This window comes from Hypanus sabinus, chromosome 12 (assembly GCF_030144855.1).
Source record: "Hypanus sabinus isolate sHypSab1 chromosome 12, sHypSab1.hap1, whole genome shotgun sequence".
NCBI lineage: Eukaryota > Metazoa > Chordata > Chondrichthyes > Myliobatiformes > Dasyatidae > Hypanus > Hypanus sabinus.
Genome location: NC_082717.1, coordinates 52,436,875 through 52,459,636, shown reverse-complemented (window position 1 = coordinate 52,459,636; position 22,762 = coordinate 52,436,875). Strand labels below are relative to the sequence as shown.

Here is a 22,762-nt window from a genome sequence, read left to right as displayed (position 1 = left end):
TAGTGAGGGAAGGTTTGGATTCTGATATGGGTTATAGCCACGTACATTGTGCTTGGTATTCTTTGCCATAAGGGTCCAGTTCAGGGCTGTGTTCCAATCACAACCAATGTTTTCCTTTACCTTCAACATTATTTCAGTAAGCTTTTGACTGTATTGCTCCAGAAGTCCATTACTCCAGGGACTGTCTGCTGCTATCATCTTTGTTTCAATGTTAAAGTTCTCTGCTATATCTCTGAATTCATCGTCGATAAATTCACCACCATTATCACTGAATACTTTATGAGGTGAGCCATGCACACTTATCCAGGAATGGAAGTTTTTTTTTACCATCTCTGGGGGTGCCTTTGTATTTACAATGCTACCAGCACTGAAACCTGTGAACTCAACAATGCCTCAGAAGTCTCTGCATTAGTAAATGATTCCTTCACAAACGATGTGATATGGCACTCTTCTACATCTTCGGATTTGTTGTTTTCTTCAGTTAGCCTAACTTGTTCAGTTCTGTGCAGACATTTTCTTGCCCAGTGGTAAATACTAAGACATCGGGCACATTTCGATCTCTCCTACCATTCTTGTTTATTGGATTTGTGCCAGGTAATCGTACCCTTGTCTGGTCCCTCTAGGATCTACACTTGCTATACCTTCATTTTTGCTCAGTGAAGTATGCCATTTCCTGGCTCAAACTAATTCTGACTGTTGTCTTAGCAGCCTTTTCTCCAAAAATCCTCCTTATTGCTGATTTCATAGATGTAAGTTTAAGTTCTGTACATGCAGCTAACACTAGCTGTCTGTCCTTTATGTCTAGACATGTAGTATCTAACAACTTAAAAGCTAATACTGCATCAGCAAGTTCCATTGTGTATCTTCAAAATAAATAATATAATCAGCCATATTTTTAGAATTATCTCTGTACATTTTGTTGAAGTCTGTATATGCCTCATAAATCTGATACTTCTCTTCCTTCAAAAAACAGTCAAATGTATTTATTAGTGTATTCATACCATCATCTTGGTTCAAATCTCCTACCGAAATTCTTATTGCAGTCTCTTCACTCTTCTTGAAAGCAACAGCACAGCTGCAAAGGGAAATACTTCCCGTGCAAACCCATATTGCATGAGATGCAATGCAACAATATGCTGTGTTCCCTTTAGCAAAGCACAGACACAGAAATCAGTAAAACTTAAATGTAAACAAGAAGTACATTGATGGTACATTCCACAATTATCCAAATCTGATACCTGAAAATCCATTCAATATTGGTCAAAGTATAATAAGAACAACTCTTAACATCAATACTAATTGAAATCCCAGACCTTAGTTTGTAGATGCTCATAATTTCCTCTTAATAGGCATTATTTTGCTTAATTTCCAAATTAGCTCTTGGACTTGCACTATAATAGAGTCATAGAAAAGTGTAGCACCAATACAGGCCCTTCAAGCCCATCTATTTTATGCCAAGTCATTTAATCTGTCTACTCCCATTGCCCTCCATGATCCATTTACATATCCAGACTTCTCTTAAACATCGAAATCTAGCTTGCATGCACCACTTGTGTAGGAAACTTGTTTCACATTCTCATGACCTTCTGAGTGAAGAAGTTTCCCGTCATGTTCCCTTTAAACCTTTCACCCTTCACCCCTAGAATTAGTCCCACCCAACCTCAGTGGAAAAAGCCTGAAAATACCCTATATTTAATGTATTATCACCTTTGCAAAAAATATTTGCAAATCTTTTCCAGCAGATGATGGTGCCATTTGTCTAAAATAAAGTTGAGCTGGGAAAAATCACTAAGAAATTAATCAGTTTATGACTGCTTATGCTGCACAAGTTGTATAGTTATACGTAGAATTGATCACTAAGCAATTATTCCAGGGTCACCTCTTGCCCATCAGGAAATTCATCCTTGATACAATTATGTATGATTAATTGTAGTATGTCCATCATTGTGCAGCTTCTAGTGACATTGGGCTACTTGTAGCATGCAAACTTAAAGGGCAGATCTTCGAACCAGGATATACTGAGAACAAGAGATTGCTGAGTGCTTCCTCCCCAACTTTCTCCTCAGCAGAACTGTCTTTTTGCAATCGACAACACGTTTTGTTTGATACTCCACCCAGCAATGTCATGGCTCGTCATATTGTTCCCAATGGTAACTGCACAGGTTTACTTTAGCGCATGATTCTACATGCTGTTTTTGAAGTACTTTTGCCTAATTTCATCTGATCTTGCAACCAATTGGATGTTATAACTAAATTTAGAGTATGTTGAGAACACCAAGGGGTGAAATCCAAATTCTAGACAAATGTTTCTCCTTAAAGCATATCAACTCTACCAGACAACTGGAAGCTTTTCTTTCTGTATTGCCATTATATTTATTGAAGTACACTGCATCTTGAATCACTTGTTAATCACAACAAATGTGTATTGACAAGAAGATTATAAAAAATTTTTAAAAATCAATGGCCACAGCCATTTATATTACAATTTAAAACTTTACCATTTTATTTTATCAGTGGTTACATTATATGTAATTGACTGCCATGACTGCTAAGTTCAACTCTACAGCTAATTTTAAGGGAATGCAAACAAAGGTAAATTTACATAAGTGTTTAGCAAACCTGAGGAATCTATACATTCTATTTTACTCTGAGGGCCTATTTCAAATTTAATTTAATGAGAATGGACTGTGAAGAAGAGCTATGTCATCAGCCTATATAAATACATGTGAGTGCCAAGACACCAAGTTAGTGCAAACATATTTGGGCTTGTGAAGAAGCCTTGGGGAAACACTTACTGAAATGAATTTTGATTAGAATCACATTCCTAATGTTCTTTTTCCTCGTTGCCTGATGGAGCCAACAGAAGTAATTGTATGTAATTATAGGAATGAAGGAAATATATATGTTGACAGAATTGATTGTTCATTATTTTATCTGGAGAAATAACTTGAGCATAATAACGCTCATCCATGAATTCATTGGTAGCTTCTGCAAATGGGGTGAGCAGTTAGTGTGATGCTATTACACCTTGGGACGTTGGATATAGGCATTCAATCCCGACATCCTCTGTAAAGAGTTTGTATGTTCTCCCTGTGGAATGCATAGGTTTCTAGTTTACCCCACTAGCCAAAGACATACTGGTTAGTAGGTTATTTGGTTATTGTAATTGTCCCGTGATTAGGCTAGGGTTGAATTACAAGTTGCTGGTGGTATGGCTCAAAGGGCTGGAGGGGCATATTCTGCATTTTATCTGTAAATACTGTAAATAAATAAACATGACTGAATTTACTAAAGACTTTGGTTTGATTTGATTCATACTTACTAATCATGCAATGTTATAATCAAAGCAAAAACTTATCTTTCTGAGTATCTAATGCTATGAGAAGTGTGTGCACTAGATCCAATAGGTTAGATGGAGTGAATTTATCTCTACCCCCAACCTTGAGGCTGATCATTATACGTGGAATGGCTGCAAGGTGGTCTCAGTCAATAACCCACTGTAACTTTGGAGAAGAAGTTGACCTTGGTCCAAAGAAAGGCATAAATACAACAGGAAACGCTTGTCAAAATCCACCCCCTTAGTATCAAGATGTAAGTTTATGAGAAAAGATGCAAAGGCAGTAAGTCCACAGAACAGATGATAGTCAGTGTTGTATTGAACTATCTTGGAAATTATTCATTTAGAGCGTTATATCACTAATAGGTATGGATTTAAACTGACCAGGAATAGAGGATGATTTGCAGCTGACTCAGTACTGGAACTGGGGCCACATTCCTTAATTACACACAATAAATCTGGAAATGAATACAGAAATTAAGCTAGTTACATTTCCTGGTGATACAGAATGGAAGATGAGAGGTATAACAGCCGGACAAATGGTTTTTGGACAGATTAGAATGTAAAGACAGTAAAGTTTGCTTTGAATACAATGAGCTGAATGAAATAAGCACGCTGAATATGGGATAAATGATGGATTAAAGAATGTTTACAGGAATGGGATTTGTGAATATGACTAGATGGTTAAATGAAAATATTGCATACCATGAAGTACTTGTAAATAAGACAAAAAAGTTACAGTTGTTCAAAATGGCAATACATAATCCCCAGGAGCTGATAGTGGGATTTTAAGCAGCATTAATATAATATATTCTTGTTGGGATTACACAAAATTCTAGTCACTGTATTGCACTAGGGATGCTTGTGGCTTGTAACGAGAGCATCTTGGATCTCCAGGTGGTCAAGTTCATGGCCTGAGGTGGAAGGAGATGAGTTATACAGCTCTCGTTACATGCACGTGCAGTTCAACTCTTTGAGTGAAAATGCAGAAGGTTTGAAGTTAATAACTCATCTCCTTCTACCTTAGGACACAAACTCATCAATCAGCCCTGCTGTGGACCACTCCTGGAGATCTAAGAGGCCAACATCTACTAAGAAGGGATCTGTATGCTCCACGATTGCTGGATTAAGTGTGTAAATGTAGGACAAATAAGCGTGCTAGGTTTTCTGAAATTGACTCCTTCTACCTTAGGCCACAAACTTATCAATCACCCCTCGTATGTTACAATTTACAATATTTGTAGCCCTAAATTTCCTTGTCCTAGAAAACCTTTTGGCAAAGAAGCACACTTCAGATATCGAGTGCTCTACGATCAATTAATTATCTTTCCAATGTAATCACTGTTCTAATGTAGGAGTGAGATGTGGTATTTTCATTGAGCCATTCACCTGCATTCACAAATTCCAGTCCTCTACCACATACTTTGTACTCTAAGTGCTTTCTCATCTTCATCTTCATGTCTGAAGCACAGTTTAACAGCCGTATATTCCAATCTCTCCAAAAAATACATTTGTTCTCTGTCTCTGTCACATGGTCTGACAAGCATGAACACATAATCTGCTTTAGTGATAATGGCTGAGGGGAGAGGATTGGCCCAGATGTCAGGAAAGTTTTGTAGCTGTGCTGTAAGTAAAACCACTGAATTTTTGCATCCCCTTGTGACAGTAGCCATGGCTTTGGTTAAGAAGTTGCACCCCTGAGAATGTGCCATGGTCATTAGAGTTTGATTACAGAGAGGTGAGAAGAGGTTTGGTGATCTAGAGATAAGGAAACAAGTGAGACCGCTGAAGAAGGATCCTACAGGAAAGACTGAATAGTCTCAACAAAAGCAACAGCACTATAGAACAGTGGATAACATACCATAACATTTAAAGAATTAAGAATAGAATTTATGTTTACTGCCTCTGAGTGTAATGTTGGGTAAGGCAGCAGTCAATTTTACAAACTTCAACATAAATGGGTCTCATGTTTGAATTGCTCAGCTAAGAAATAAGTGTTAGGCTAGAAACCAACAGCATATCCGCTCCATTTTATGAATGGTACATTGGAATCTTTTACATCTGTTTAAGCAAGCAGATAGAGTTTAGTTTTGTGTTTACCAGAAAGATAGCTTCTTCACCAATAAAGGATGCAAACCCAGACACAGCTGCAGAAAATGTGTTCCAAACATCATCCACATTTCTCTCAGTAACAAATTATTAAAATAAATAGTGCTCTTGAAAATGAAGAGCTCAGAGTTATGTCAAATTAATTGATTTTAGAACACAAAGCAGTACAGAACATGAACAGGCCATGATATCTATGCTGACAATGGTATCAAATTAAATGAAATTTCTCTTGCCTGTATGTGATACTGTCAGGCCTGCTTTCACTGGCACATGCAGGCACCTCCCAGCTTCCACCCAGCTAACAGCATTCACCTGCAGTCTACTTAACCCTAGTTCTCATCCACCACCTCCTTCTTCTCTCATTGAACCAGCTTGTCTCGGTCAAGTTGCTCCTAGCATTCACTTCCTTTGCCTAAAGTTTACATTGTTGGCTGTTGAGCTTATTTTCAGTTCTTTCTTGGTTTGTGTCCCCTTATGGCTTGTTATCTTGCCGTCTATTATTAAAATTATCATTGCTGCTAAGTCAACTCAGCTGCTCTGCTTTTGTGTCAAGACTCCTCTACATTTCCTGACAGGATGAGTGAACTGCTGATTGACCCAGCAGAGGTATGCTCACTTAAAGGAAGCTGTCTACTGACACAAGCACATGATCCAGAGGCAGCGAGGACCCATTGATCACCTGTCCAGCACTCTCATCCAACTCCCCACCTCAGTGCAGCAACCCTGTGCCAGTCAACCTTCTCCCTCTGAGCTCTGGATTTCTCTGCTGGACACTTTGATGGGTCTCTAACCCGAGGCCCCAACTTTGTGCCCCAGTGTGTCTTACACTTTGAGCTCCTGTCATCTCCACTCCATGGACTAGGCTGAGATCACTTTCCTCATCTTCCTCTTGATTGGATGAACTCTGTCCTGGGCCACTGCTAACAGGGACAGTAAAATCATGATTTCCAACAAATATGAGGATTTCATGCTGAGATATGCTGGGATTTTTGACCATCCAGGAAGTAGAAGGGAGGCAGTGGATCTGATACTTTGCCTGCACCAAGGCTCATGCTCTATACTTGATGACACCATGGAATTCAGGACCTTCATGGTCGAGTGCAGCTGGAATGCAGATGTGTTGCTTCTCAGAACACTTGAAAGATGAGCTTTTGACCCGGGAGTTGCTCACCAACCTTGGAAGTCGTATCACTCTGGTTCGCCATATTGACAAGTGTCTTATGGAATGACCCTTCAGGGTATCAGCCAGGCCCCCAGTTCCATTCGCAGAACAATGTCAGGTTGTAGGACCCTCATCACCAATGCCTCCAGAGACCATGCAGCTCCCTTAACCCCTCAAGAGGGCGAGCGTCAGAGGAAAAACAACTTACAGTATGTGCCTACTGCAAAGCAGCTGGTCAATGCATCAAATGCCCACTGCTTCTGGGAAATGGAATCTTCAGGTGAGAGGAGGGGCCACCTATCTGACAAGTTCCTCCTGGCCCCTCATTTCAGCACCATAGCCCGTCTCATTCCCTCTGTCCTCCTCCGTTCTCTGTCAGGTGCCTTTGCTAGATTCCGCTGCAGCAGACGACTTTCTGGAATGGACTCTGTGTGTGCAGCTTGGCCCCATGACTGAACCTCCCTCTCACGGCCATTGGCGGATGTCCCTTGGGGGTCTGGGATAGTCAGAGAGTGCAGACGGCCTGTGGACATGAGCACTGGACAGCGCCATGAGTCGATCCAATTCCTTGTGACTCATTCAACACTCCTCTTATCGTGGGTTACTCCTGGATCTCCACTCATGTTCCTCACTTCACTTCATCGTCTAGGTCACGGCTGAGTTGGAGACCCACCTCCGGACTAATTGCCTGCAACCTCAGTTGACTTCACCCCATAAATCGTGGAGATAGAGGAAACCCTCAGTCTCACCAAACTTCCACAGGAATATCAAGACTTAAGCCATCGCCTTTAATAAAAGGGAGGTCAGTACTCTGCTGCCTCACACAGATGACACGATTGCATGATTGACCTTCTCTCAGGCACCATCCATCTTTAGGACCTTCTCTTCTCCCCCGCTTCTCCTGAGACACAAGCCGTGAATGATTACATCACTGAAGCACCATATCATGGCTTCATTTACCCAATTCCCTAGCTAGTGCAGGATTCTTTGTCAAAAGGAAAGATGACGGTCTTTGTCCCTGAAATGATTACCATGGACTCAACAAAATCACCATTAAGAACTGCTACCCTCTCCCCTTGATGGATAATGCATTTGAAACACTCTGCAGGGCCCAAGTCTTCGATGTACAGAGTGTGTACAGCCTGATCCACATCTGCCAGGGAATGAATGAAAGACAGCATACAAAACACCCAGTAGTGACTACAAATACTAGGTGATATCTTTCAGACTATCTAAGGCATTCTAAGCCTTCATTATGAAAAGTCAGAATTGCAAAGGGACTTGGGAGTCCTCATGCAGGATTCTCTAAAAGGCCAACTTGCAGGTTGAGTCGGTGGGAAGGAAGTCAAATTCAATGTTAGCACTAACTTTGAGAAGATGATAATATCAGAGCAAGGATATAATGTTGAGGCTTTATAATGTATTGGTCAGGCTACACTTAGAATATAGCTTTGGGCCCCTTACAGGAAAAAAGATGTGCTGGCATTGGAAGGGGTTCAGAGAGGTTTACAAGAATGATTCCAGGAATGAAAGGGTTCATGTATCATGAGCATTTGATGGCTCTGGACCTGTACTCACGGGAGTTCAAAAGAATGAGAGGTGATCTCATTGAAACCTATCAAATATTGAAATGCCTATACAAAGTGGATGTGGAGTGGAAAGGATGTTTCTGATAGTGGGTGAGTCTTGGACTAAAGGGCACAGATTCAGAATAGAAGGACGTCCCTTTAAAACAGAGATGAGAAGGAATTTATTTTTTCAGATGATAGTGAATCTGTGGAACTCATCATCACAGACGTCTATAGAGAATAAGTCATTGGGTGTATTTAAAGTAGAGATTGATGAGTTCTTCGTTAGTAAGGTTACAGGGAGAAGGCAGGAGAATGGGGTTGAGAGAGATAATAAACCAGCCATGATGGAATGGTGGAGCAGACTCGATGGGCTAGATGGCCTAATTCTGCTCTTATGTTTTATGGTTTTATTAATGAGATCCTCTGAGACTGACTACACAGCTTGTTTACCTCGATGACATCCTCATCTTCTCCAAGAACCCTCAAGATCAAAAGATACAATAGGGTCTTTTAAGAACCACTTATATTGGTACATGGAACTTAGAAAAATAGATGGCTATGTGCTAGGGAGACTCTAAGCAGTCTCTAGAGTAGGTTACATGGTCAGCACAACATTGTGGGCCGAAGGGCCTGTAGTGTGCTGTAAATTTCTATGTTCTATGTTGCACCTTATCTGTTCAGTCCTTCAGTATCTTCTCAAAAACCAAATGTCTTGCAAGTTAGGAAAATACCAGTCCCACACCCCAGATATTTCCTTCCTGGGTTATGTCCTTTCACCCCAAGGATAACCATGGACCCAGAGAAAGGGCACTGCACCATTGTTTGGCCCCAGCCGCACACCCTCAAATAGCTGCAGCTGCAATTTAACCCCAGCTGAAATGGAGATTAACCTTCAGCCCATCATTTCCATCCTTGCTCCGAGCATCATTGCTCTCCCGATACTTCCCTCGGGACATAATGTCGGACCGGGTCCTGCAGCTCATCTCCTGCTTCAGGCAGGCCTTCTGCTCCACGCTCTGCACCTCAGTGAACTTGTCCTCTGGCTATCACCTGCAGACTATCGGCCAGTCAGTCAGCAAGAGGAGATGTTTCTGCGATGTTTTGCCACCTCTTGGCCCTTCCACATGGAAGAAGTATTTGTTCAGGGCTGAACTCTCCCACAATTTGCACACCCCCCCTGACATGGGTGCGTTACCCTTTGAAGAGGTTCATGGGAACCAACTGCTGTTGTTCCTTGCAGAGCAGTCCTGGTTGGCCACTGCTGGAATGCTTGCAGGAGGGCATGGAGGGACATCCTAGATACCAAAGGCACCTACTGTTGCTGGCACCCAACCAGACCACTCCAGCCTAAGGACAGTGTCTTGCTGTCTGCCAGAGACCGGGCTCTGTGCACCAGCTCCTGCAATCTCCTGCCCTGCTTTATTGGTCCTTTCCAGATCACCATCATGTCAAACCAGTCCCTTACCATCTCCAGCTGCCACTCAGGATCACACCTACATTCCATGTGTCCTGCCTCAAGGTGGAAGGTGATCCAGTGTACATGGTTCGTTGTTTGCTGTGGACAGAATCCGTTGTACCTGGTTGACTGGGAAGGATATGGCCCACAGGAGAGGTCTCGGGTGCCAAATAGTTGCATCTTGGATCCATAGCTCATCGATGAGGTCCACTGGAACCATTAGGATTGTTCTGGGCCACAGGGGGCTGGCCATGGTGTGGGGGGGGGTGGGGGGTTTGCAGCCAAGTCTGCTCCCGGCATGCATATGCAGGCACCTCCTAGTCTCCACCCACTAACAGGATTCACCCGCCACTCATTCCAGACTCACCAGCTGCAGCCTATAGCTCCAGCTCCACCAGCTCCAGTTCTCTTTTACAGTCCTTGTTCACTCTTCAAAGTAGCCAGATTCAATTAGTTGCTCCCAGCTTTCACTCTCCCTGCCTGAAGTTTACTTTGTTGCCGGTAGTGTTTAGTTTCTGTTCTCTCTTGGTTTGTGGCCCCCTCAGGGCTTGTTATTCTGCTGTTTTGTTATTAAAGCTATCATTACTGCTAAGTCATCTCTGCTGCTCTGCTTTTGTTTCAAGCTTCTGTTTCCTGACAGATCCATACCCTGACATTCTCTGCATATTCATAAGACAGAAAGACTCGGGTGCAGAATTAGGCCATTCTGCCCATCGAGTCTGCTCTGCCATTCCATCATGGCTTGTTAATTACCTCTCTCAACTCATTGCCTTGCCCTCTCCCTGTAACATTTGACACCTTGATTAAAAAAGAACCTATCAACCTCTGTTTGGCCTCCACAGCTGACTGTGGCAATGAATTCCACAGATTCACTACACTCTGGCTAATGAAATTTCTCCTCATTTCTGTTCTGAATGGATGTCCCTCTATTCAGAAGCTGTGAATAGATAAATAGATAGCTACTTTATTGATCCCAAAGGAAATTATCGTTTCTCAGTAGCAATACAAATGCACAGATGTACAAACATACAAATAGTAGAAGAGAAGTAAGAAAGAGTAAAAATTAAGTTACTTCAAGCAGTCTTACAGGAGGGAATCCTCACTTCCCCAGCTATAGGTTGACTCATTATAGAGCCTAATGACCTCCTGCAGCATTCTTTGGTGCAGCGTAGTTGTCTTTGTGTATTACTAAAAGTGCTCGTCTGTTCAACCAACATGGCATGCAGAGGGTGAGAAACATTGTTCAGAATTGTCGGGGTTTTCCATGGGATTCATTGTTCCTCCACAGACTCAAGTGTATCCTCTTTGACTCCTATAACAGATATAGCCTTTCTAATCAGTTTATTGAGTTTGTTGGCGTCACCCGTGCCATTGCCCCCCAATACACCACCGCATAGAAGATTGTAGTGGTGACAACAGACTGGTAGAACATGTGAAGGAGAGGCCTGCATACTCCAAAGGACCTCAGTCTCCTCAGGAAGTAGAGGTGATTCTGGCCCTTCTTGTACACAGCATCTGTGTTGGTGCTCCACTCATGCCTGTCACCCAGGTGCACCCCCAGCTACTTGTAGGTCCTCATCATATCCACATCCTCGCCATGAATAGTAACAGGGAGCAGTGCGGGCTTAGTCTTCCTAAAGTCCATCACCATCCCCTTTCTCTTGCTGACGTTGATCTACAGATAATTCAGCTTGCATCGTTTGACAAAGTCCTCCACGACGGCCATGTATTAATCCTCCTGTCCTCCCTTTATACACCCAACTATTGCTGGGTCATCAGAGATGACATGACTCAGTGTTGTATCTAAAGTCTGAGATATACAAGGTAAATGAGAAGGGAGCCAATACAGTCCCAGTGAGGCCTCAGTGCTGCTTATGGCCATGTCTGACACACAGCTACGAAGCTGCCCAAACTGTAGCCTGCCAATCAGGTAGACCATTATCCAGGATACAATGGAAGTGTCAGCCTGTTTTGACAAAGCACTGAGCCAAAACTCTCCACTGTAACATTGGTCCACTCCCACATTGACCACTCCACTTAAATCTAATTACTTTGTATTAGACCTTGCCTAATTGCAGTTCCTGGGAACTGTAGTGCACAGTGTGTCCTGACTGCTCCTGCTCACTTCTTTTGAACTTTCTCTCCCACTACTCAATCCACTGTATCTTTGGGAACTGCATCTTCATGTATTTCCTATCTGCCTCTTACATGCACTATTATATCTGATTCCACCATGACATCCGGAAAACTTTTGGAGGCATCTACTACTTGTTATATAAAAAAAAACTTACCCCACATATCATTAAACTTTCCATTTCTCACCATAAATATATGTCCTCAAGCACTTGGCATTTCTGCAATGGGAAATGGATTCTGACTGTGTACTTTGTCTATAACTCCTATAATTTAAAAAGTATGATAATAATGCCATATTATTTCTTGGTAAAGTTGATGTCTGTTTTAAATCCATGGAGATTGTTCCAACCTAACACTGGATCAGACAGGCATTTTTCCATTCCATGCTCTGTGCACACTCCAAGTCTCAGTGCATGTCTATCACACAGAAAGAGCTAGCTTTGTAAAGTCAATTTCTCAAATGTCAGAGACCACAATATTTTCAAAGGGGATGGTTCCAGGAACACACCTGACTTTAAATAACCCAATTAAATTGGAAGATTGCCTGCGATATTTCCCAAATGCATGCAAATAACCATGAGGTGTCTAAAGTGCTGTCAGATGTGTAGTAGTGTGAAGACTATATCCAAATATTCACACTTTACTGTTGATCAACATATGTTGATATTTAATTCATTACATTCATGGAATGTCAGAACATAAAGGCTGCATGCTTAAGCCCCTGCTATACTCTCTATACATATATGACTGCATAGCTAAGCACAGCTTTAATGCCATTTTCAAATTTACAGACAGCTCTGCTGTTTGACAAATCACAGGCAGTGATGAGTCAACTTACAGGAGTGAGATAGGACACACAGCCTCAAAAACAATCTCTCGTTCAATGTCAGCAAAAATAAAGAGTTCATTGTTGACTTAAGGAAGGGGAATGAGGCAACCATATGGCAGTTTTCATTGGGAGATCAGCAGTGGAGAGACTCAGCAGCTTTACATTCTTGAGCTTCAACATATTGGATGACCTGTCCAGGGCCCAGCACATAGGTGCTAGTGACTTTACTTTCTTCGGAGGTTAAGGAGGTTTGGCTTGTCATCAAACACTCTAACAAACTTCTACATTTATACTGTTGAAAATAGCTGACTGGTTGCATTAGCCGGGCACTACTAAATGAATGTGCAAGCACATAGGAGGCTGCAGAGAGTAGTGAACTCTGCCCAATATATCAAATGGTACAACTCTCCCCACCATTGGTAGTATCTAAAGGTCTTGGCCCAAAACATTGACTGAACGCAGGGTTTGAGGGTTGGCACAACATTGTGTGCCGAAGGGCCTCATATGTGTTGTACTATTCTATGTTCTATTATTCCCCTCCATAGATGCTGCTTAACTTGCTGAGTTCCTATAGCATTTTGTATGAGTTGCTCAAGATACCCAGCATTTGTAGATTGTCTTGTGTTTATGATTTACAAGAGGTGTTGCCTCAAGGAGGCAATATCTATCATCAAGGATCTCAGCTTTTCACAACTACCATTGGGAGGGAGATACAGAAGTCTAAAATTGCACAACACCAGGTTCAAGCACAACTATTTCCTTTCAACCATTTGGTTCTTGAACCATCTGGAAAAACCCAAATCAGTACAGTTTAACCAGCGAAGAAAAATAATTTCAATGTATATCGTATATATTTCTCTGGCTTTAAATGTATGTATCTATTGAACCCAGTTTGACCGTTTTCCATAAAAATAGAGCTATTGTGTTTTCTTATAAAATTGTGTATAATTTATGTTTTGTTAGGAATACCTCTGGTTTTACTATGGAGAAAAGCATGATTTGAAACCTGAGATAATCGTTAGTGATCCCTCTCAATCTTATTCTCCTTGAATAATAGCATTCCTACTTTTCAGTAATCTAATAACCTCCTCTTTAAGTATACTGAATGATTGCCCTCCATTGCCTGTGGCAATGAATTTCACAGATTCACCACCCTCTGGCCAAAGAAATCCTCTTTATCTCTGTTCTTCTATTCTGAGACTGTGCCCCCTGGTTCTAGACTCCCCCGCTATAGGAAACATCCTCTCCACATCCACTACATCTAGGCCTTTCAATATTTGGAAAGTTTCAGTGAGATTCCTCTTCATTCTTCTAAACTCCAGCTAGTACAGGCCCAGAACTATCAAACTCTCCCAGGGTAATTCTTCTGAGCCTCCTCTAGACCTTTTCCATCATCATTAGACACTGGATAGGTGCTAGAGGGATTTAGGATGGCTCATGTTGTCCCTTCATTTAAGAAGGGCTGCGAAGAAAAACCTGGGAACTCTAGAGCAGTAAGTCTAACATCTGTGATAGGTATATTACTGGAGAGGAGTCTGAGGGACCAGATATACATGCATTTAGAAAGCCAAGAATCGATTGGGGATTATCAGCATGGCTTTGCCATCATGTCTCATAAGTTTGACTGAGTTTTTAGAAGAAGCAGCCAAGGAGTTGGAGAATGGCAGGGCAGTATGGACTTCAGTAAGGTCTTTGATGAGGTTCTGCACAGTAGACTATTATGGAAAGTTAGATTAGATGGAATGCAGAGAGAGCTAACTATTTGGATACACAATTGACTTGATGATAGGAAGCAGAGGATGATGGTTGAAAATCATTTTCCAGTCAGGAGGCTTATGACCACTGGCATGCCTCATTGAGTCTGTGCAATGCTATGCTATGTGTCAATGATTTGGTTGACAATATACAAGGTATGGCTACTAAGTTTACAATAACAGTAAAATGGGTTGTATCAGTGACAATGAAGATAACTATGAAAAATTACATTGGGATCTTGATCAGCTGGATAAGTGAGCCAAGGAATGTCAAGTGGAATTTAACTTGGATACACGCATGGTGTTACAGTTTGTGAAAGCACATCAGGGTAGGATATTCACAGTCAATGGCAGGGCCCAGGGTTGTGTGGTAGAACAGAGCAGTCTAGGAACAGAAGTACATGGTACCCTGAAAGTGGCATCACAGACAGGATGATGAAGTGTTTTCATGCTCTGGTCTTCATCAGTCAGGGTACTGAGTATAAAAGTTGGGTTGGAAAGGGGCAGAAAAGGTTTATGAGGATGTTGTCAGGAATCACGGAGTTATACATTTATTCAGCCTAATTCATTTATTTCAAGTGGATGCTTTTCTGAGGTAGTCCCAATTGCCTGCATTTGACCCATATCCCTCTAACCTTTTCTATTCATAAACTTGTTCAAATATCTTTTAGTCGCCATCATACCCACCTCAGCTGCTTTCACTGGCAGTTTACTCTATGTACTCATCACCATCTGTGTGAAAAAGTAGTCCCTCGTGTCCCCTGCAAATCTTGCTTCTTGAGTAATCTAGGACTTGAATCACAGAAGTGTAGCAGAGTGAGTGGTTGATCTTACACAGGTGCGTAACATTACGAAAGCCCATTAGGATGACACAGTCTTTTTCCTAGAGACTGAACTTGAGGGCATTGTGTAAGGCAAGAAGGGAGAATTTTAATAGGAATACGAGGGTGATCTGTATATGGATGAGCTGCTGGATGAAGTGATTGATATAGGTAAATTAACACCATTTAAAAAGCAGGTACTGTACATGGATAGGAAAGATATAGAAGGATATGGGACAATTGTGCAATTGGGACCAGCTTCGGTGGGCATTTGGTTGGCATGGGCCAGTTGGGCTCAATGGCCCTTTTCCATGCTATATGAATCTGTGACTCTGTAAAGAAGTACAAAGAAAGGGAAGGGTAATCTGACATCGACTGTTGCATCTCTCAATGTCATGAAGGCACTTTACAATCACGTTAAGGAATTCTAGTCCTTAAGCATTTATTAAAATTCCCTGGTCAGTACTTCCGCACAGTAATTCAATAATCCAACCTATAAAAATCCAGACAGGGAGGAAAAGATGTGAGTTCTATCACAGTGAATTATGTTTGGCCATTTATGTAATTCCTTTGTGTTCTGTACAAATTGCCTCCAATGCAATCATTGGCTATTCTTCACTAATGTCATTGTGAAGTGTTTTAAGATACCTCAAGGTCATAAAAATGCTATAAGAATGCATATCCTTCCTTTTCTGTAGTACAGTATTCTAAAGCAGTAGGAAGGTAAGCAGTCAAGTCTCAATACATATACAATGAGTCTGACTTGAAGAAAAGTGTTGTGTAAATAGCCGGGTGTGAAAATTGCATTGCTCTGTATTAGCAGCCAATTACTTTGCATTGTGGTAAGGTGTAAAGGATTCTGGAGCATAACTGAGAGGCAGTGAATATGTATACCCACTAATGAACCTGGGTTTTCACACAGGAGTTCTTGCCCACCACCTCTCTCTCCACCAGCATTTTGTGTGTGTTGTTGTTTGAATTTCAAGCATCTGCAGATTTCCTCATGTTTGCTCTCTCTGCTGCTCACTTCATTCAAGTCCTTGTTCCTGGTACCTCTCTGATCACTAGCCCCTGAACCTCAACACATATGGGCCACATCCTCAGTCTCCTGACTCCTTCCACCTAACCACCCTACTCCTTGATCCCCTGTTCTAACAATACACCCAAAATGTGTCAGATCCTATATCTGCTAGCACACCAAACCTCAAACCCTGACTCCATCTCTGGACATGCAGCTCCTTGTGTGTGAATGTTCAAAGCTGTGCAGTAGCACCTGATCTTCAGTCATTTTGACCCACTTCCCACTAGTTGACTCCTTGCTCTATGAAGCTCATGCTGGTAGTTGATGTGGAACAGCTGTTCCATGGTAAAAAAAAACACACACACACACTCAACCAGCTTTCATGTAACACAATGAGTTCAAGGCTTAGAATATCAGGGCTCATGTAGGTAATATATAACCATATAACAATTACAGCATGGAAACAGGCCATCTTGGCCCTTCTAGTCCATGCCAAACGCGTACTCTCACCTAGTGACACTGACCCGCCCTCAGCCCATAATCCTCCATTCCTTTCCTGTCCATATACCTATTCAATTTTACTTTAAATGACAATACCGAACCTGCCTCTACCACTTCTACTGGAAGCTCGTTCCACACAGCTACCACTCTCTGAGTAAAGAAATTCCCCTTCGTGTTACCCTTAAACTTTTGCCCTCTAACTCTCAACTCGTCCTCTTGTTTGAATCTCCCCTACTCTCAATGGAAAACGCCTATCCACGTCAACTCTATCTATCCCCCTCATAATTTTAAATACCTCTATCAAGTCCCCCCTCAACCTTCTACACTCCAAAGAATAAAGACCTAACTTGTTCAACCTTTCCCTGTAACTTAGGTGCTGAAACCCAGGTAACATTCTAGTAAATCTCCTCTGTACTCTCTCTATTTTGTTGACATCTTTCCTATAATTCGGTGACCAGAACTGTACACAATACTCCAATGCCTTTTCAATGCCTTGTACAATTTTAACATTACATCCCAACTCCTAACAGAATGAACACCACTCTACTATCAGAACTCAGGAAACAATTATTTAGAAATAATTAGGAATACTGCAAGTAGATGATGAATATATTCAGCTTTTGGTTATTACCTACACAGATTGCCATTCCTATAACATGCATTAAAGTCAAAGTGAAATTTATTGTCATATGCACAGGTACAATGGAAAACTTACCTGTAGCAGCATCACAAACACATAGTATCACATCATCGATAGCCTGTCCTGGTCTAACCATGTAGGCACCATGCCTGGCCATGAAAACTCACCAGTGCCTCTACTTCCTCAAAAGTCTAAAGAAATATGGCACATCCCCATTGGCGTTTATCAATGCACCATAGAAAGCACCCTATGGCAATTGGTTTATACATAACTGTAAGGAACTGCAGAGAGTTCTGGGCACAACCCAGCACTTCACGGAAACCAGCCTTCCCTTCATGGACTCTGTATACCCTTCTGACTGCCTCAGTAAAGCAGCCAGCATACACAAAAACCCCACCCGCCCTCTTCGCCCCACTCCTATCAGGCAGAAGATACAAAAGCCTGAAAGTGTTAGAATCAGATTTATTATTACTGTCAGGTAATTATTACTGTTTAATTTTTGAAGGCCAAATTTGAAGGCAGAGTATAGGGTTAATGGCAGGTTTCTTGGGAGTGTGGAGGAACAGAGGAATCTTGGAGTGCATGTCCATAGATCCGTTAAAGATGTCACGTAAGTTGATAGGTTTATTAAGAAGGCTTATGGTGTGTTGGCCTTCAATATTTGGGGGATTGAGTTCTAGAGCCATAAGACCATAAGATAAAGGAGCAGAAGTAGGCCATTCAGCCCATCAATTCTTCTCTGCCATTCAATCATGGGCTGATCCAATTCTTCCAGTCATCCCACTCCCCTGCCTTCTCCCCATACACTTGGATGCCCTGGCTAATCAAGAACCTGTCTATCTCTGCCTTAAATGGACCATTCACTTGGCCTCCACAGCTGTTCATGGCAACAAATTCCACAGATTTACCACCTTCTGACTGAAGTAATTTCTCCGCATCTCTGTTTTAAATGGACATCCTTCAATCCTGAAGTCGTGCCCTCTTGTCCTAGACTCCCATACCATGGGAAATAACTTTTCCATATCTAATCTGTTCAGACCTCCCACATTCAGAATGTTTCTATGAGATCCCGCCTCATTCTCCTGAACTCCAGGGAATACAGCCCGAGCAGCCAGGCATCCCTCATACCCCTTCATTCTTGGAATCATTCTAGTGAATCTTCTCTAAACCCTCTCCAATATCAGTATATCCTTTCTAAAATGAGCCCAAAACTCCACACAATACTCCAAGTGTGGTCTCACGAGTGCCTTAAAGAGCCTCAACATCACATCCCTGCTCTTATATTCTGTACCTCTAGAAATGAATGCCAAAATTGCATTCGTCTCCTTCACCACTTACTCAACCTGGAGGTTAACCTTTAGGGTATCCTGTACAAGGACTCCCAAGTCCTCTTGCATCTCTGCATTTTGAATTCTCTCCCTATCTAAATAATAGTCTGCTCATTTATCTCTTCCACCAAAGTGCATGACCATACACTTCCCAACATTGTATTTCATTTGCCACTTCTTTGCCCATTCCCCTAAACTATCTAAGCCTCTCTGCTGGTTCTCTGTTTCCTCAACACTACCCATTCCTCCACCTATTTTTGTATCATCATCAAATTTAGCCACAAATCCATTAATCCCATAGTCCAAATCATTTACATGCATTGTAAAAAGCAGCGGTCCTAACACTGACCCGTGGAACTCCACTGGTAACCGGCAGCTAGCTTCAATAGAATCCTTTTAGTCCCACACTCAGTTTTCGTCGACCAGCTAATGCTCCACCCTTGCTGGTAACTTCCCTGTAATTCCATGGGCTCTTATCTTGCTAAGCAGCCTCATGTGCAGAACCTTGTCAAAGGCCTTCTGAAAATAGAAGCTTAGAAAAATAGAGGGCTATGTGTAACCGTAGGGAAATTCTAAAGTAAGTTCAAGTTCGGTACAGCATTGTGTGCTGAAGGGCCTGTATTGTGCTGTAGGTTTTCTAATTTTCTATGTTTCTAAAATCCAAGTACACTACATTTATTGCATCTTCTTTATCTACCCTGCTTGTAATTTCCTCAAAAAACTGAAGTAGGTTAGTCAGGCAAAATTCTTGTAAGAGAAAATCCTTACGTAATCTCATCCCTAATAATTGATTCGAACAACTTCCCAACCACTGATGTCAGGCGAACAGGTCTATAGTTCATTTCTGCTGCCTCCCGCCCTTCTTAAATAGTGGAGTAACATTTGCATGACCATGCAAATATAACAAGTGTAACAAGATCATGAGAGAGAGGAGCAGAATTAGGCCATTCAGTCCATCGAGTCTATGCCACCATTCTATCATGGCTGATCTGGGATCCCACTGAAATTCATACATCTGCCTTCTTGCCATATCCCTTGATGTCCTGACTGATAAGAAAATGATTAACTTCCACTTTAATTACACCCATTTACTTGGCCTCTGCTGCAGTCAGTGGCACAGCATTCTGCACAGTCACTACTGTCTAGCTAAAAAAGTTCCTCCTTTCCTCTGTTCTAAAGGGTCACCCCTCAATTTGACACTGTGCCCGCTGGAGCTGGATACCCTCACCATAGGAAACATCTTCTCCACATCCGCCTTATCTGATCCTTTCAAAGTTTGGTAGGTTTCAATGAGATCCCCCTACATTCTTTTAAATTCCAGTGAGTACAGGCCCAAAGCTGCCAAATGCTCCTCATATGTTAAACCCTTCATTCTCAGAATCATCCTTTGGGGCCTCCTCTGAACTCCCTCTAATGACAATGTATCCATTCTGAGATAAGGGGCCCAAAACTCAGATTCAGATTCAGATTTGGATTCAGTTTATTGTCATTTAGAAACCACAAATGCAATGCAATTAAAAAATGAGACAACGTTCCCCCAGAATGATATCACAAAAGCATATGACAAAACAGACTACACCAGAAAATCCACATAACCTTTGGCAATCCCCAATCCAGAGTCTGGAGAGGCTGCTGCGTATTAATATCGTGCTACCGTCTAGCGCGTTCCCCAGAAAGGAGCTCCAAATCCACCAGACAAAAACAAGACCAAAAACTAAAGCTACAAGACCTGCACAAAACCACATAATTACAACATATAGTTACAACAGTGCAAACAATAGCATAATTGATAAAAAAAACAGACGATGGGCACGGTAAAAATAGTCCAAGATGTTAAAGGATTGTAAGTTCAAAAGAAATCACCACAGTTTCCACAAGGCCATCCCACACCGGCGGCAGAAGGGAGTACCCCCGCTATGGACTTCCAAGGCGCCGCCCGACTCAGCCTCAGCACACAATGGAAGTTCCGTTGGAACCAGCCTCGCAGATGCAGCACACACCGAAAGCGACCTGAGTCCGTCGAAAAGACTCCGAGTCCGTCCAGCCTCTGAGCCGACGACCATCCCCTCTGGCATAGCTTCTCCAAGCACCATCCTCTGCCGAGCGTATTAAGACGGCCCCGCCAATGGCCATTGGCAACACGACCCCGAGGACTGGGGGCCTGTTCTTCCCAGCAGAGTCCCGGACCTCACAGCAGCAGCAGCAACGAAGAAGGTCTTCCTGGAACTTCCCGATGTTTCTCTGTGCTTCCACGTCCGTTTTCAATCAATTATGATTGCGCATAGCACCCCACTTCACAAATAACAGATAATCAGTTCCGGAGTGGCTGCTGCAAGCTGCGTCACGCCGCCATCTTGGATCTTGTTGACAATACTCCAAGTGCGCCCTTACCAACGTCTTATGAAGGCTCAGCATTATCTCCTTGCTTTTATATTCTATTCCCCTTGAAATAAATGCCAACATTGCATTTGCCTTCTTTATCACAGACTCAACTTGTAAATTAACTGCTGGGAGTCTTGCATGAGGACTCCTAAGTCCCTCTGATGTTTGAATTTGCTCCCCATTTAAATAATAGTCCACACTATTATTCATTTTACCAAAATGCACTACCATACATTTCCCAACACTGTATTCCACCTGCCACTTTTTTGCCCATTTTTCCAATTTGTCTAAGTCCTGCTGCAATTGCTTTGCTCCTTAAGCTCTACCTACCCCTCCACCTATCTTTGCATCATCTGCAACCTCTGCCACAAAGCCAACAATTCCATTATCTAAATCACTGACAAACAATGTGAAAAGCAGCCGTCCCAATACTGATCCCTGAGGAACACCACTAGTCACCGACAACCAACCAGAAAAGGTTCCCACTTGCTGCCTCCTGCCTGGCAGCCATTCTGCTATCCATGCCAGTGTTTTTTCTGTAATGCTATAGGATTTTATCTTGTTAAGCAGCCTCATGTGTGGCACCCTATCAAATGCCTTTTGAAAATCCAAGTAAGTGACATCCATTGTCTCTCTTTTGTCCACCCCACTAGTTACTTCCTTGAAGAACAGATTTGTCAGGCAAGATTTCTCTTTACAGAAACCATGCTGACTTTGACTTATTTTATCATTGGTCTCCAAGTACCCCAAAACCTCATCCTTAATAATAGACACCAACGCTTTCCCAACTACTGAAGTTAACTGGCATATAATTTCCTTTCTTTTGCTTTCCTCCCTTCTTAAAGGGTGAAGTGATATCTGCAGTCTTCCAGTCCTCCAGGACCATGCCATCATTAAGTTATTCCTGAAAGATCATGACCAATGCATCTCTTATCTCTTCAGCAGCCTTTCTTCAGCCGTGAGGTAATGTTATAGCTCTATAAAGCCGTGGTTAAACCACACTAAGAATGCTGTGTTCAGTTATGGACATCTCATTATAGGAAGGATGTGAAGACTTCAGGAGATCTATCAGGATTCTGCCTGGACTAGTGGGCTTGCCTTATTTAAAATAGGTTGAGTGAGCTAGGGTTTCTCTCTTTGATCGAGGGAGGATGAGAGGTGACTTAATAGAGGTCTACAAGATGATAAGACACATAGATGATAAGACACATAGATGATACTACAAGATGATAGCCAAAGACTTTGTTTCTGCTGGGCAGAAATGTGGCATAACTTTAAGGTGATTGGAGGAAAACGGGGGCAGGAGAGTCGTTCAGATGTAAATTCTTTACACAGAGAGTGCTGAGAGCTTAGAACACACTGTCAGGGGGGTGGTAGAGGCAGATATATCAGGGGCATTCAAGGCACATGGATGATATACAAATGGAGGGTTATATAGGAAGGAATCTTTAGATTGAACTTAAAATGTTGAAATGTTGGAAAAACATCATGGGCCGAAGGGTGACACTGTGCGATATTCCATGTTGCAAGTTTTATATTCTATCTTTCTATACTACATGAAAGTGTTTTTGCTCTCTTTTTGCTCATTATAATGTAATTAATATACAGTATATGTACAGTATATTTCTTATTGTAATTTATAGTTTTTTATTATTATGTATTGCAATGTACTGCTGCCACAAAACAGTAAATTTCACAACGTATACCGGTGATAT

General features: G+C 42.0%; 1 long non-coding RNA gene across 1 annotated transcript in view; it reads left to right on the top strand.

Moving 5' to 3' along the window:
- LOC132402492 (uncharacterized) overlaps nt 1-22,008 on the top strand; it is an 88,115-nt gene extending 66,107 nt beyond the window's left edge. Inside the window, exon 4 of the long non-coding RNA XR_009514926.1 lies at nt 21,893-22,008. This is a non-coding gene — a long non-coding RNA (uncharacterized LOC132402492). The remainder of the gene's footprint in view (nt 1-21,892) is intronic.
- Nucleotides 22,009-22,762: the final 754 nt, after the last annotated feature.